Below are 13,106 nucleotides of genomic sequence, written 5' to 3'. Positions count from 1 at the left end.
GACGACTGCTCGTTTGGACTCCTGCGTGCTATTGTACATACTGGCGTCGGCCTAGCATCGCAAGTTGCCTGCCGCGCCGTGAATGCACGTGTAGCAACAGAAAAAATGAGCCAGGGAGTGCAGACTCTCTACCACTTGTATTCGGTACTTACCAAGATTCCAGAAGGTCTAACGATCGCCTGCCTCGGTAGCGCAGTAGGCAGCGCGTAAGTCTCATAATCTTAAGGTCGTGAGTTCGATCCTCACCCGGGGCATCTAATTTTCTGTGACTGAAGGTGGTGCTGTTGCTAGGGCGCCAACTTATTTCTTGTTTGTTATCCGCAACGTTTCAACGCTTCAGCGGGAAAATGTTTACTTCCTGTTATTGCTACATACAGCTTCCCTATTCCTCTTCTCCCAGCAGAGCATGAAGCCAAAAGCATTGCTCTGCGACGTTTGAGGTGCGCGCCTTGCCAGTCAGTATGTGCAAAGATGCTCGCAAAGAGAGCGACAATGCGACAAGCGACCGTACGAACGGTCGAATGAAACGGCCGCATCCGGTGTGGTCTAGTGGCTAGGATACCTGGCTTTCACCCAGGAGGCCCGGGTTCGATTCCCGGTACCGGAACGGAATTTTTTCCACACGAATCGTGACAAGTTTGAGCTGTCCGAGCGGCCGTTTCCCGTCCTGCTCGCAATATAGCTACTGTTTCGTGACCGTCAGCAGAATATAGACTAGGGAAGCAGACACACGACGACCATAGGAATGGTGTATGGCTTCATGCCACCTGATTCCAGCGTAGGGCTGAGCAACTGCATCTGCCGAGGCCCGTTAGCTCAGTTGGTTAGAGCGTCGTGCTAATAACGCGAAGGTCGTGGGTTCGATCCCCCCACGGGCCACTTCTCTTTTACTACTGCGAAAAGGCAGCGCCGATTTCAGCTGGCGAGTGTGATGACCAAATGATCATCACCCTGCGTGGAAGTTGACAGAGGATCCGAACCCGACTCGTCGGGAAGCACTACAGCATTCACTCGGCAATGGCCATAATATCTTGAATACACTGGTTAGAGAAAATGAAAGAAAATGTCCGATTGCCGATGCGTAACAACTTTGGCCCTTGTCAGTACTTGGGCGGGTGAGCGCATGGGAACACAGGGCAGTATTGGCAGTTTTACTTCCTATTTTTGTTTCTCCTTTGTTTTCGGAGCTACAGCCCGATTCGGCCAGGGAGACGCCACCGTGAAATGAAGGGGGCGTGCTGTGTGTCCATCGCCTCGCCTCGCCTCTCCTTACCTCTCTCAGTCGTTTCTCGTGCTTGTCGTTTTGATATAGGCCGATTTGAGAGCGTCAGCTCTCGCGTCAGCTGAGCAAAGTCGAGACAAGTCGAGACACACTAAGGGCTGGTATGCAGCGAGTAAGAGGGCGAAAAAACAATAGTTTAAGAGCGCGTGGCAAAAGTACTCATACGCGAAATTAAAAGCCTGCTGCGGTGGCCGGGAATCGAACCCGGATCAACTGCTTGGAAGGCAACTATGCTGACCATTACACCACCACCGCACAAGCGAGCGCCCCGCCACCGCGCTGAGTCGGCTTCCCGCCTGTCGGCAGCGGCCGAAGGTGATCGTACCCGGCAGGCGCATTTCGAGGCAGGCTAGGGGAGCACATCCAGACGCATTCGGACAGCGTATCCGCGCACATTTCGCATCCTTTGGCAAGAGTCGGCGCCGGCGGCGCAAGAGTACGCAGAGGACCGCGTTCTGGCGGCATCTTTAAGCAGTGCAGTGCAGGATTCAGCGTCTGCAGCATCTTCTCCACAGAATGCTACGGCGCTTGACGGCAGTCCCACTTTCCCTTGAGACATCTGCTCGGGAAGCAGCGTGAAGGTACCGCTGGCCCGAGCATCGGTGGTTCAGTGGTAGAATGCTCGCCTGCCACGCGGGCGGCCCGGGTTCGATTCCCGGCCGATGCATCATTTTGTTTTTTCTCCGGTAGGGGTGCTGCGTGTCTTTCGCACTCGAACTGCGTGAGCCATGAGAATGAACCGCGGGATTCCGTGTGGAAAGAACCAATCATGCAGCGCGGACGACTGCTCGTTTGGACTCCTGCGTGCTATTGTACATACTGGCGTCGGCCTAGCATCGCAAGTTGCCTGCCGCGCCGTGAATGCACGTGTAGCAACAGAAAAAATGAGCCAGGGAGTGCAGACTCTCTACCACTTGTATTCGGTACTTACCAAGATTCCAGAAGGTCTAACGATCGCCTGCCTCGGTAGCGCAGTAGGCAGCGCGTAAGTCTCATAATCTTAAGGTCGTGAGTTCGATCCTCACCCGGGGCATCTAATTTTCTGTGACTGAAGGTGGTGCTGTTGCTAGGGCGCCAACTTATTTCTTGTTTGTTATCCGCAACGTTTCAACGCTTCAGCGGGAAAATGTTTACTTCCTGTTATTGCTACATACAGCTTCCCTATTCCTCTTCTCCCAGCAGAGCATGAAGCCAAAAGCATTGCTCTGCGACGTTTGAGGTGCGCGCCTTGCCAGTCAGTATGTGCAAAGATGCTCGCAAAGAGAGCGACAATGCGACAAGCGACCGTACGAACGGTCGAATGAAACGGCCGCATCCGGTGTGGTCTAGTGGCTAGGATACCTGGCTTTCACCCAGGAGGCCCGGGTTCGATTCCCGGTACCGGAACGGAATTTTTTCCACACGAATCGTGACAAGTTTGAGCTGTCCGAGCGGCCGTTTCCCGTCCTGCTCGCAATATAGCTACTGTTTCGTGACCGTCAGCAGAATATAGACTAGGGAAGCAGACACACGACGACCATAGGAATGGTGTATGGCTTCATGCCACCTGATTCCAGCGTAGGGCTGAGCAACTGCATCTGCCGAGGCCCGTTAGCTCAGTTGGTTAGAGCGTCGTGCTAATAACGCGAAGGTCGTGGGTTCGATCCCCCCACGGGCCACTTCTCTTTTACTACTGCGAAAAGGCAGCGCCGATTTCAGCTGGCGAGTGTGATGACCAAATGATCATCACCCTGCGTGGAAGTTGACAGAGGATCCGAACCCGACTCGTCGGGAAGCACTACAGCATTGACTCGGCAATGGCCATAATATCTTGAATACACTGGTTAGAGAAAATGTCCGATTGCCGATGCGTAACAACTTTGGCCCTTGTCAGTACTTGGGCGGGTGAGCGCATGGGAACACAGGGCAGTATTGGCAGTTTTACTTCCTATTTTTGTTTCTCCTTTGTTTTCGGAGCTACAGCCCGATTCGGCCAGGGAGACGCCACCGTGAAATGAAGGGGGCGTGCTGTGTGTCCATCGCCTCGCCTCACCTCTCCTTACCTCTCTCAGTCGTTTCTCGTGCTTGTCGTTTTGATATAGGCCGATTTGAGAGCGTCAGCTCTCGCGTCAGCTGAGCAAAGTCGAGACAAGTCGAGACACACTAAGGGCTGGTATGCAGCGAGTAAGAGGGCGAAAAAACAATAGTTTAAGAGCGCGTGGCAAAAGTACTCATACGCGAAATTAAAAGCCTGCTGCGGTGGCCGGGAATCGAACCCGGATCAACTGCTTGGAAGGCAACTATGCTGACCATTACACCACCACCGCACAAGCGAGCGCCCCGCCACCGCGCTGAGTCGGCTTCCCGCCTGTCGGCAGCGGCCGAAGGTGATCGTACCCGGCAGGCGCATTTCGAGGCAGGCTAGGGGAGCACATCCAGACGCATTCGGACAGCGTATCCGCGCACATTTCGCATCCTTTGGCAAGAGTCGGCGCCGGCGGCGCAAGAGTACGCAGAGGACCGCGTTCTGGCGGCATCTTTAAGCAGTGCAGTGCAGGATTCAGCGTCTGCAGCATCTTCTCCACAGAATGCTACGGCGCTTGACGGCAGTCCCACTTTCCCTTGAGACATCTGCTCGGGAAGCAGCGTGAAGGTACCGCTGGCCCGAGCATCGGTGGTTCAGTGGTAGAATGCTCGCCTGCCACGCGGGCGGTCCGGGTTCGATTCCCGGCCGATGCATCATTTTGTTTTTTCTCCGGTAGGGGTGCTGCGTGTCTTTCGCACTCGAACTGCGTGAGCCATGAGAATGAACCGCGGGATTCCGTGTGGAAAGAACCAATCATGCAGCGCGGACGACTGCTCGTTTGGACTCCTGCGTGCTATTGTACATACTGGCGTCGGCCTAGCATCGCAAGTTGCCTGCCGCGCCGTGAATGCACGTATAGCAACAGAAAAAATGAGCCAGGGAGTGTAGACTCTCTACCACTTGTATTCGGTACTTACCAAGATTCCAGAAGGTTTAACGATCGCCTGCCTCGGTAGCGCAGTAGGCAGCGCGTAAGTCTCATAATCTTAAGGTCGTGAGTTCGATCCTCACACGGGGCATCTAATTTTCTGTGACTGAAGGTGGTGCTGTTGCTAGGGCGCCAACTTATTTCTTGTTTGTTATCCGCAACGTTTCAACGCTTCAGCGGGAAAATGTTTACTTCCTGTTATTGCTACATACAGCTTCCCTATTCCTCTTCTCCCAGCAGAGCATGAAGCCAAAAGCATTGCTCTGCGACGTTTGAGGTGCGCGCCTTGCCAGTCAGTATGTGCAAAGATGCTCGCAAAGAGAGCGACAATGCGACAAGCGACCGTACGAACGGTCGAATGAAACGGCCGCATCCGGTGTGGTCTAGTGGCTAGGATACCTGGCTTTCACCCAGGAGGCCCGGGTTCGATTCCCGGTACCGGAACGGAATTTTTTCCACACGAATCGTGACAAGTTTGAGCTGTCCGAGCGGCCGTTTCCCGTCCTGCTCGCAATATAGCTACTGTTTCGTGACCGTCAGCAGAATATAGACTAGGGAAGCAGACACACGACGACCATAGGAATGGTGTATGGCTTCATGCCACCTGATTCCAGCGTAGGGCTGAGCAACTGCATCTGCCGAGGCCCGTTAGCTCAGTTGGTTAGAGCGTCGTGCTAATAACGCGAAGGTCGTGGGTTCGATCCCCCCACGGGCCACTTCTCTTTTACTACTGCGAAAAGGCAGCGCCGATTTCAGCTGGCGAGTGTGATGACCAAATGATCATCACCCTGCGTGGAAGTTGACAGAGGATCCGAACCCGACTCGTCGGGAAGCACTACAGCATTCACTCGGCAATGGCCATAATATCTTGAATACACTGGTTAGAGAAAATGTCCGATTGCCGATGCGTAACAACTTTGGCCCTTGTCAGTACTTGGGCGGGTGAGCGCATGGGAACACAGGGCAGTATTGGCAGTTTTACTTCCTATTTTTGTTTCTCCTTTGTTTTCGGAGCTACAGCCCGATTCGGCCAGGGAGACGCCACCGTGAAATGAAGGGGGCGTGCTGTGTGTCCATCGCCTCGCCTCGCCTCTCCTTACCTCTCTCAGTCGTTTCTCGTGCTTGTCGTTTTGATATAGGCCGATTTGAGAGCGTCAGCTCTCGCGTCAGCTGAGCAAAGTCGAGACAAGTCGAGACACACTAAGGGCTGGTATGCAGCGAGTAAGAGGGCGAAAAAACAATAGTTTAAGAGCGCGTGGCAAAAGTACTCATACGCGAAATTAAAAGCCTGCTGCGGTGGCCGGGAATCGAACCCGGATCAACTGCTTGGAGGGCAACTATGCTGACCATTACACCACCACCGCACAAGCGAGCGCCCCGCCACCGCGCTGAGTCGGCTTCCCGCCTGTCGGCAGCGGCCGAAGGTGATCGTACCCGGCAGGCGCATTTCGAGGCAGGCTAGGGGAGCACATCCAGACGCATTCGGACAGCGTATCCGCGCACATTTCGCATCCTTTGGCAAGAGTCGGCGCCGGCGGCGCAAGAGTACGCAGAGGACCGCGTTCTGGCGGCATCTTTAAGCAGTGCAGTGCAGGATTCAGCGTCTGCAGCATCTTCTCCACAGAATGCTACGGCGCTTGACGGCAGTCCCACTTTCCCTTGAGACATCTGCTCGGGAAGCAGCGTGAAGGTACCGCTGGCCCGAGCATCGGTGGTTCAGTGGTAGAATGCTCGCCTGCCACGCGGGCGGCCCGGGTTCGATTCCCGGCCGATGCATCATTTTGTTTTTTCTCCGGTAGGGGTGCTGCGTGTCTTTCGCACTCGAACTGCGTGAGCCATGAGAATGAACCGCGGGATTCCGTGTGGAAAGAACCAATCATGCAGCGCGGACGACTGCTCGTTTGGACTCCTGCGTGCTATTGTACATACTGGCGTCGGCCTAGCATCGCAAGTTGCCTGCCGCGCCGTGAATGCACGTGTAGCAACAGAAAAAATGAGCCAGGGAGTGCAGACTCTCTACCACTTGTATTCGGTACTTACCAAGATTCCAGAAGGTCTAACGATCGCCTGCCTCGGTAGCGCAGTAGGCAGCGCGTAAGTCTCATAATCTTAAGGTCGTGAGTTCGATCCTCACCCGGGGCATCTAATTTTCTGTGACTGAAGGTGGTGCTGTTGCTAGGGCGCCAACTTATTTCTTGTTTGTTATCCGCAACGTTTCAACGCTTCAGCGGGAAAATGTTTACTTCCTGTTATTGCTACATACAGCTTCCCTATTCCTCTTCTCCCAGCAGAGCATGAAGCCAAAAGCATTGCTCTGCGACGTTTGAGGTGCGCGCCTTGCCAGTCAGTATGTGCAAAGATGCTCGCAAAGAGAGCGACAATGCGACAAGCGACCGTACGAACGGTCGAATGAAACGGCCGCATCCGGTGTGGTCTAGTGGCTAGGATACCTGGCTTTCACCCAGGAGGCCCGGGTTCGATTCCCGGTACCGGAACGGAATTTTTTCCACACGAATCGTGACAAGTTTGAGCTGTCCGAGCGGCCGTTTCCCGTCCTGCTCGCAATATAGCTACTGTTTCGTGACCGTCAGCAGAATATAGACTAGGGAAGCAGACACACGACGACCATAGGAATGGTGTATGGCTTCATGCCACCTGATTCCAGCGTAGGGCTGAGCAACTGCATCTGCCGAGGCCCGTTAGCTCAGTTGGTTAGAGCGTCGTGCTAATAACGCGAAGGTCGTGGGTTCGATCCCCCCACGGGCCACTTCTCTTTTACTACTGCGAAAAGGCAGCGCCGATTTCAGCTGGCGAGTGTGATGACCAAATGATCATCACCCTGCGTGGAAGTTGACAGAGGATCCGAACCCGACTCGTCGGGAAGCACTACAGCATTCACTCGGCAATGGCCATAATATCTTGAATACACTGGTTAGAGAAAATGAAAGAAAATGTCCGATTGCCGATGCGTAACAACTTTGGCCCTTGTCAGTACTTGGGCGGGTGAGCGCATGGGAACACAGGGCAGTATTGGCAGTTTTACTTCCTATTTTTGTTTCTCCTTTGTTTTCGGAGCTACAGCCCGATTCGGCCAGGGAGACGCCACCGTGAAATGAAGGGGGCGTGCTGTGTGTCCATCGCCTCGCCTCGCCTCTCCTTACCTCTCTCAGTCGTTTCTCGTGCTTGTCGTTTTGATATAGGCCGATTTGAGAGCGTCAGCTCTCGCGTCAGCTGAGCAAAGTCGAGACAAGTCGAGACACACTAAGGGCTGGTATGCAGCGAGTAAGAGGGCGAAAAAACAATAGTTTAAGAGCGCGTGGCAAAAGTACTCATACGCGAAATTAAAAGCCTGCTGCGGTGGCCGGGAATCGAACCCGGATCAACTGCTTGGAAGGCAACTATGCTGACCATTACACCACCACCGCACAAGCGAGCGCCCCGCCACCGCGCTGAGTCGGCTTCCCGCCTGTCGGCAGCGGCCGAAGGTGATCGTACCCGGCAGGCGCATTTCGAGGCAGGCTAGGGGAGCACATCCAGACGCATTCGGACAGCGTATCCGCGCACATTTCGCATCCTTTGGCAAGAGTCGGCGCCGGCGGCGCAAGAGTACGCAGAGGACCGCGTTCTGGCGGCATCTTTAAGCAGTGCAGTGCAGGATTCAGCGTCTGCAGCATCTTCTCCACAGAATGCTACGGCGCTTGACGGCAGTCCCACTTTCCCTTGAGACATCTGCTCGGGAAGCAGCGTGAAGGTACCGCTGGCCCGAGCATCGGTGGTTCAGTGGTAGAATGCTCGCCTGCCACGCGGGCGGCCCGGGTTCGATTCCCGGCCGATGCATCATTTTGTTTTTTCTCCGGTAGGGGTGCTGCGTGTCTTTCGCACTCGAACTGCGTGAGCCATGAGAATGAACCGCGGGATTCCGTGTGGAAAGAACCAATCATGCAGCGCGGACGACTGCTCGTTTGGACTCCTGCGTGCTATTGTACATACTGGCGTCGGCCTAGCATCGCAAGTTGCCTGCCGCGCCGTGAATGCACGTGTAGCAACAGAAAAAATGAGCCAGGGAGTGCAGACTCTCTACCACTTGTATTCGGTACTTACCAAGATTCCAGAAGGTCTAACGATCGCCTGCCTCGGTAGCGCAGTAGGCAGCGCGTAAGTCTCATAATCTTAAGGTCGTGAGTTCGATCCTCACCCGGGGCATCTAATTTTCTGTGACTGAAGGTGGTGCTGTTGCTAGGGCGCCAACTTATTTCTTGTTTGTTATCCGCAACGTTTCAACGCTTCAGCGGGAAAATGTTTACTTCCTGTTATTGCTACATACAGCTTCCCTATTCCTCTTCTCCCAGCAGAGCATGAAGCCAAAAGCATTGCTCTGCGACGTTTGAGGTGCGCGCCTTGCCAGTCAGTATGTGCAAAGATGCTCGCAAAGAGAGCGACAATGCGACAAGCGACCGTACGAACGGTCGAATGAAACGGCCGCATCCGGTGTGGTCTAGTGGCTAGGATACCTGGCTTTCACCCAGGAGGCCCGGGTTCGATTCCCGGTACCGGAACGGAATTTTTTCCACACGAATCGTGACAAGTTTGAGCTGTCCGAGCGGCCGTTTCCCGTCCTGCTCGCAATATAGCTACTGTTTCGTGACCGTCAGCAGAATATAGACTAGGGAAGCAGACACACGACGACCATAGGAATGGTGTATGGCTTCATGCCACCTGATTCCAGCGTAGGGCTGAGCAACTGCATCTGCCGAGGCCCGTTAGCTCAGTTGGTTAGAGCGTCGTGCTAATAACGCGAAGGTCGTGGGTTCGATCCCCCCACGGGCCACTTCTCTTTTACTACTGCGAAAAGGCAGCGCCGATTTCAGCTGGCGAGTGTGATGACCAAATGATCATCACCCTGCGTGGAAGTTGACAGAGGATCCGAACCCGACTCGTCGGGAAGCACTACAGCATTCACTCGGCAATGGCCATAATATCTTGAATACACTGGTTAGAGAAAATGAAAGAAAATGTCCGATTGCCGATGCGTAACAACTTTGGCCCTTGTCAGTACTTGGGCGGGTGAGCGCATGGGAACACAGGGCAGTATTGGCAGTTTTACTTCCTATTTTTGTTTCTCCTTTGTTTTCGGAGCTACAGCCCGATTCGGCCAGGGAGACGCCACCGTGAAATGAAGGGGGCGTGCTGTGTGTCCATCGCCTCGCCTCGCCTCTCCTTACCTCTCTCAGTCGTTTCTCGTGCTTGTCGTTTTGATATAGGCCGATTTGAGAGCGTCAGCTCTCGCGTCAGCTGAGCAAAGTCGAGACAAGTCGAGACACACTAAGGGCTGGTATGCAGCGAGTAAGAGGGCGAAAAAACAATAGTTTAAGAGCGCGTGGCAAAAGTACTCATACGCGAAATTAAAAGCCTGCTGCGGTGGCCGGGAATCGAACCCGGATCAACTGCTTGGAAGGCAACTATGCTGACCATTACACCACCACCGCACAAGCGAGCGCCCCGCCACCGCGCTGAGTCGGCTTCCCGCCTGTCGGCAGCGGCCGAAGGTGATCGTACCCGGCAGGCGCATTTCGAGGCAGGCTAGGGGAGCACATCCAGACGCATTCGGACAGCGTATCCGCGCACATTTCGCATCCTTTGGCAAGAGTCGGCGCCGGCGGCGCAAGAGTACGCAGAGGACCGCGTTCTGGCGGCATCTTTAAGCAGTGCAGTGCAGGATTCAGCGTCTGCAGCATCTTCTCCACAGAATGCTACGGCGCTTGACGGCAGTCCCACTTTCCCTTGAGACATCTGCTCGGGAAGCAGCGTGAAGGTACCGCTGGCCCGAGCATCGGTGGTTCAGTGGTAGAATGCTCGCCTGCCACGCGGGCGGCCCGGGTTCGATTCCCGGCCGATGCATCATTTTGTTTTTTCTCCGGTAGGGGTGCTGCGTGTCTTTCGCACTCGAACTGCGTGAGCCATGAGAATGAACCGCGGGATTCCGTGTGGAAAGAACCAATCATGCAGCGCGGACGACTGCTCGTTTGGACTCCTGCGCGCTATTGTACATACTGGCGTCGGCCTAGCATCGCAAGTTGCCTGCCGCGCCGTGAATGCACGTGTAGCAACAGAAAAAATGAGCCAGGGAGTGCAGACTCTCTACCACTTGTATTCGGTACTTACCAAGATTCCAGAAGGTCTAACGATCGCCTGCCTCGGTAGCGCAGTAGGCAGCGCGTAAGTCTCATAATCTTAAGGTCGTGAGTTCGATCCTCACCCGGGGCATCTAATTTTCTGTGACTGAAGGTGGTGCTGTTGCTAGGGCGCCAACTTATTTCTTGTTTGTTATCCGCAACGTTTCAACGCTTCAGCGGGAAAATGTTTACTTCCTGTTATTGCTACATACAGCTTCCCTATTCCTCTTCTCCCAGCAGAGCATGAAGCCAAAAGCATTGCTCTGCGACGTTTGAGGTGCGCGCCTTGCCAGTCAGTATGTGCAAAAATGCTCGCAAAGAGAGCGACAATGCGACAAGCGACCGTACGAACGGTCGAATGAAACGGCCGCATCCGGTGTGGTCTAGTGGCTAGGATACCTGGCTTTCACCCAGGAGGCCCGGGTTCGATTCCCGGTACCGGAACGGAATTTTTTCCACACGAATCGTGACAAGTTTGAGCTGTCCGAGCGGCCGTTTCCCGTCCTGCTCGCAATATAGCTACTGTTTCGTGACCGTCAGCAGAATATAGACTAGGGAAGCAGACACACGACGACCATAGGAATGGTGTATGGCTTCATGCCACCTGATTCCAGCGTAGGGCTGAGCAACTGCATCTGCCGAGGCCCGTTAGCTCAGTTGGTTAGAGCGTCGTGCTAATAACGCGAAGGTCGCGGGTTCGATCCCCCCACGGGCCACTTCTCTTTTACTACTGCGAAAAGGCAGCGCCGATTTCAGCTGGCGAGTGTGATGACCAAATGATCATCACCCTGCGTGGAAGTTGACAGAGGATCCGAACCCGACTCGTCGGGAAGCACTACAGCATTCACTCGGCAATGGCCATAATATCTTGAATACACTGGTTAGAGAAAATGAAAGAAAATGTCCGATTGCCGATGCGTAACAACTTTGGCCCTTGTCAGTACTTGGGCGGGTGAGCGCATGGGAACACAGGGCAGTATTGGCAGTTTTACTTCCTATTTTTGTTTCTCCTTTGTTTTCGGAGCTACAGCCCGATTCGGCCAGGGAGACGCCACCGTGAAATGAAGGGGGCGTGCTGTGTGTCCATCGCCTCGCCTCGCCTCTCCTTACCTCTCTCAGTCGTTTCTCGTGCTTGTCGTTTTGATATAGGCCGATTTGAGAGCGTCAGCTCTCGCGTCAGCTGAGCAAAGTCGAGACAAGTCGAGACACACTAAGGGCTGGTATGCAGCGAGTAAGAGGGCGAAAAAACAATAGTTTAAGAGCGCGTGGCAAAAGTACTCATACGCGAAATTAAAAGCCTGCTGCGGTGGCCGGGAATCGAACCCGGATCAACTGCTTGGAAGGCAACTATGCTGACCATTACACCACCACCGCACAAGCGAGCGCCCCGCCACCGCGCTGAGTCGGCTTCCCGCCTGTCGGCAGCGGCCGAAGGTGATCGTACCCGGCAGGCGCATTTCGAGGCAGGCTAGGGGAGCACATCCAGACGCATTCGGACAGCGTATCCGCGCACATTTCGCATCCTTTGGCAAGAGTCGGCGCCGGCGGCGCAAGAGTACGCAGAGGACCGCGTTCTGGCGGCATCTTTAAGCAGTGCAGTGCAGGATTCAGCGTCTGCAGCATCTTCTCCACAGAATGCTACGGCGCTTGACGGCAGTCCCACTTTCCCTTGAGACATCTGCTCGGGAAGCAGCGTGAAGGTACCGCTGGCCCGAGCATCGGTGGTTCAGTGGTAGAATGCTCGCCTGCCACGCGGGCGGCCCGGGTTCGATTCCCGGCCGATGCATCATTTTGTTTTTTCTCCGGTAGGGGTGCTGCGTGTCTTTCGCACTCGAACTGCGTGAGCCATGAGAATGAACCGCGGGATTCCGTGTGGAAAGAACCAATCATGCAGCGCGGACGACTGCTCGTTTGGACTCCTGCGTGCTATTGTACATACTGGCGTCGGCCTAGCATCGCAAGTTGCCTGCCGCGCCGTGAATGCACGTGTAGCAACAGAAAAAATGAGCCAGGGAGTGCAGACTCTCTACCACTTGTATTCGGTACTTACCAAGATTCCAGAAGGTCTAACGATCGCCTGCCTCGGTAGCGCAGTAGGCAGCGCGTAAGTCTCATAATCTTAAGGTCGTGAGTTCGATCCTCACCCGGGGCATCTAATTTTCTGTGACTGAAGGTGGTGCTGTTGCTAGGGCGCCAACTTATTTCTTGTTTGTTATCCGCAACGTTTCAACGCTTCAGCGGGAAAATGTTTACTTCCTGTTATTGCTACATACAGCTTCCCTATTCCTCTTCTCCCAGCAGAGCATGAAGCCAAAAGCATTGCTCTGCGACGTTTGAGGTGCGCGCCTTGCCAGTCAGTATGTGCAAAGATGCTCGCAAAGAGAGCGACAATGCGACAAGCGACCGTACGAACGGTCGAATGAAACGGCCGCATCCGGTGTGGTCTAGTGGCTAGGATACCTGGCTTTCACCCAGGAGGCCCGGGTTCGATTCCCGGTACCGGAACGGAATTTTTTCCACACGAATCGTGACAAGTTTGAGCTGTCCGAGCGGCCGTTTCCCGTCCTGCTCGCAATATAGCTACTGTTTCGTGACCGTCAGCAGAATATAGACTAGGGAAGCAGACACACGACGACCATAGGAATGGTGTATGGCTTC

At 54.5% G+C, this 13,106-nt stretch overlaps 32 non-coding genes across 32 annotated transcripts; 26 read left to right on the top strand and 6 right to left on the bottom strand.

The window, feature by feature from the left end:
* The first annotated feature begins 181 nt into the window (after positions 1–181).
* On the top strand, positions 182–254 carry Trnam-cau. Its single transcript has one exon. It is a non-coding gene; the product is annotated as a tRNA-Met (tRNA).
* A 281-nt stretch (positions 255–535) lies between these two features.
* Positions 536–607, top strand: Trnae-uuc. Its single transcript has one exon. It is a non-coding gene; the product is annotated as a tRNA-Glu (tRNA).
* A 198-nt stretch (positions 608–805) lies between these two features.
* Trnai-aau lies at positions 806–879 on the top strand. Its single transcript has one exon. It is a non-coding gene; the product is annotated as a tRNA-Ile (tRNA).
* Positions 880–1,465: 586 nt separating this feature from the next.
* On the bottom strand, positions 1,466–1,537 carry Trnag-ucc. Its single transcript has one exon. It is a non-coding gene; the product is annotated as a tRNA-Gly (tRNA).
* Positions 1,538–1,878: 341 nt separating this feature from the next.
* On the top strand, positions 1,879–1,949 carry Trnag-gcc. The gene has a single exon. It is a non-coding gene; the product is annotated as a tRNA-Gly (tRNA).
* Positions 1,950–2,242: 293 nt separating this feature from the next.
* Trnam-cau lies at positions 2,243–2,315 on the top strand. Its single transcript has one exon. It is a non-coding gene; the product is annotated as a tRNA-Met (tRNA).
* A 281-nt stretch (positions 2,316–2,596) lies between these two features.
* Trnae-uuc lies at positions 2,597–2,668 on the top strand. The gene has a single exon. It is a non-coding gene; the product is annotated as a tRNA-Glu (tRNA).
* A 198-nt stretch (positions 2,669–2,866) lies between these two features.
* Positions 2,867–2,940, top strand: Trnai-aau. The gene has a single exon. It is a non-coding gene; the product is annotated as a tRNA-Ile (tRNA).
* A 576-nt stretch (positions 2,941–3,516) lies between these two features.
* On the bottom strand, positions 3,517–3,588 carry Trnag-ucc. The gene has a single exon. It is a non-coding gene; the product is annotated as a tRNA-Gly (tRNA).
* Positions 3,589–3,929: 341 nt separating this feature from the next.
* Positions 3,930–4,000, top strand: Trnag-gcc. The gene has a single exon. It is a non-coding gene; the product is annotated as a tRNA-Gly (tRNA).
* A 293-nt stretch (positions 4,001–4,293) lies between these two features.
* Trnam-cau lies at positions 4,294–4,366 on the top strand. Its single transcript has one exon. It is a non-coding gene; the product is annotated as a tRNA-Met (tRNA).
* Positions 4,367–4,647: 281 nt separating this feature from the next.
* Trnae-uuc lies at positions 4,648–4,719 on the top strand. The gene has a single exon. It is a non-coding gene; the product is annotated as a tRNA-Glu (tRNA).
* Positions 4,720–4,917: 198 nt separating this feature from the next.
* On the top strand, positions 4,918–4,991 carry Trnai-aau. The gene has a single exon. It is a non-coding gene; the product is annotated as a tRNA-Ile (tRNA).
* A 576-nt stretch (positions 4,992–5,567) lies between these two features.
* On the bottom strand, positions 5,568–5,639 carry Trnag-ucc. Its single transcript has one exon. It is a non-coding gene; the product is annotated as a tRNA-Gly (tRNA).
* Positions 5,640–5,980: 341 nt separating this feature from the next.
* Trnag-gcc lies at positions 5,981–6,051 on the top strand. Its single transcript has one exon. It is a non-coding gene; the product is annotated as a tRNA-Gly (tRNA).
* Positions 6,052–6,344: 293 nt separating this feature from the next.
* Trnam-cau lies at positions 6,345–6,417 on the top strand. Its single transcript has one exon. It is a non-coding gene; the product is annotated as a tRNA-Met (tRNA).
* A 281-nt stretch (positions 6,418–6,698) lies between these two features.
* Trnae-uuc lies at positions 6,699–6,770 on the top strand. Its single transcript has one exon. It is a non-coding gene; the product is annotated as a tRNA-Glu (tRNA).
* A 198-nt stretch (positions 6,771–6,968) lies between these two features.
* On the top strand, positions 6,969–7,042 carry Trnai-aau. The gene has a single exon. It is a non-coding gene; the product is annotated as a tRNA-Ile (tRNA).
* Positions 7,043–7,628: 586 nt separating this feature from the next.
* On the bottom strand, positions 7,629–7,700 carry Trnag-ucc. Its single transcript has one exon. It is a non-coding gene; the product is annotated as a tRNA-Gly (tRNA).
* Positions 7,701–8,041: 341 nt separating this feature from the next.
* Positions 8,042–8,112, top strand: Trnag-gcc. Its single transcript has one exon. It is a non-coding gene; the product is annotated as a tRNA-Gly (tRNA).
* A 293-nt stretch (positions 8,113–8,405) lies between these two features.
* Trnam-cau lies at positions 8,406–8,478 on the top strand. Its single transcript has one exon. It is a non-coding gene; the product is annotated as a tRNA-Met (tRNA).
* A 281-nt stretch (positions 8,479–8,759) lies between these two features.
* On the top strand, positions 8,760–8,831 carry Trnae-uuc. The gene has a single exon. It is a non-coding gene; the product is annotated as a tRNA-Glu (tRNA).
* A 198-nt stretch (positions 8,832–9,029) lies between these two features.
* Trnai-aau lies at positions 9,030–9,103 on the top strand. Its single transcript has one exon. It is a non-coding gene; the product is annotated as a tRNA-Ile (tRNA).
* A 586-nt stretch (positions 9,104–9,689) lies between these two features.
* On the bottom strand, positions 9,690–9,761 carry Trnag-ucc. The gene has a single exon. It is a non-coding gene; the product is annotated as a tRNA-Gly (tRNA).
* Positions 9,762–10,102: 341 nt separating this feature from the next.
* Trnag-gcc lies at positions 10,103–10,173 on the top strand. Its single transcript has one exon. It is a non-coding gene; the product is annotated as a tRNA-Gly (tRNA).
* A 293-nt stretch (positions 10,174–10,466) lies between these two features.
* On the top strand, positions 10,467–10,539 carry Trnam-cau. The gene has a single exon. It is a non-coding gene; the product is annotated as a tRNA-Met (tRNA).
* A 281-nt stretch (positions 10,540–10,820) lies between these two features.
* Positions 10,821–10,892, top strand: Trnae-uuc. Its single transcript has one exon. It is a non-coding gene; the product is annotated as a tRNA-Glu (tRNA).
* A 198-nt stretch (positions 10,893–11,090) lies between these two features.
* Positions 11,091–11,164, top strand: Trnai-aau. The gene has a single exon. It is a non-coding gene; the product is annotated as a tRNA-Ile (tRNA).
* Positions 11,165–11,750: 586 nt separating this feature from the next.
* On the bottom strand, positions 11,751–11,822 carry Trnag-ucc. The gene has a single exon. It is a non-coding gene; the product is annotated as a tRNA-Gly (tRNA).
* Positions 11,823–12,163: 341 nt separating this feature from the next.
* Trnag-gcc lies at positions 12,164–12,234 on the top strand. Its single transcript has one exon. It is a non-coding gene; the product is annotated as a tRNA-Gly (tRNA).
* Positions 12,235–12,527: 293 nt separating this feature from the next.
* Positions 12,528–12,600, top strand: Trnam-cau. The gene has a single exon. It is a non-coding gene; the product is annotated as a tRNA-Met (tRNA).
* A 281-nt stretch (positions 12,601–12,881) lies between these two features.
* Trnae-uuc lies at positions 12,882–12,953 on the top strand. Its single transcript has one exon. It is a non-coding gene; the product is annotated as a tRNA-Glu (tRNA).
* Positions 12,954–13,106: the final 153 nt, after the last annotated feature.

Source organism: Schistocerca americana, chromosome 2, assembly GCF_021461395.2.
Source record: "Schistocerca americana isolate TAMUIC-IGC-003095 chromosome 2, iqSchAmer2.1, whole genome shotgun sequence".
Lineage (NCBI taxonomy): Eukaryota > Metazoa > Arthropoda > Insecta > Orthoptera > Acrididae > Schistocerca > Schistocerca americana.
Note: the sequence above shows the minus strand (reverse complement) of the source record. Positions and strands in the feature narration are given on the sequence as shown.